The sequence below is a fragment of the Panicum hallii genome, unplaced genomic scaffold, assembly GCF_002211085.1.
Source record: "Panicum hallii strain FIL2 unplaced genomic scaffold, PHallii_v3.1 scaffold_56, whole genome shotgun sequence".
Classification (NCBI taxonomy): domain Eukaryota; kingdom Viridiplantae; phylum Streptophyta; class Magnoliopsida; order Poales; family Poaceae; genus Panicum; species Panicum hallii.
This window is the reverse complement of record NW_020356198.1, coordinates 144,469-145,000: the sequence shown is the minus strand read 5'-3', so window position 1 is coordinate 145,000 and position 532 is coordinate 144,469.

The following is a 532-nucleotide window of genomic DNA, read 5'->3' as shown; positions in this document are numbered from 1 at the left end:
GTGTGACAGTTCGTGTACTTGTAATACTAGATATACTTTGTTAGTGTGAAATATGTGTTTGTTCAGTGTAAAGCTTGTGTATGTTTGTGTGAAGCTTTTGAAAATTAAAAGTACAAGTTAAAAGGGTATTTTTGTAATTACAAAAAAAAAACCTAGGGTTGTTTTTGCAAAATGTATTTGGATTAAGGTAATTTTGAAATAAGTAAAGGGTGGTTTTGTAAGTATGTTTTTCTTACTTTATGTTTTGTAAAAATATATATATTTACTCAAAAGTTGCATTGGGAATGCGCGTGTTGAAATATGTAAAAATTTTGGGTAAAGAGGTAAAAATAAGGGTATTTATGCAATTTTATAAAAGTACAAGTCCTTTTATGCAAATGTTTGATTTACAAAAGTAATTTCCAAAGTTACTCAGGGCTAAAGTGTAAAAGTGCAAGTCATGATGACATGTCTATCCAATCATTATGACGATTCTATCCCGTCATCATGACATGTCATAAATGCTTGCATTTAAGTCCTGAATTTTATAAAA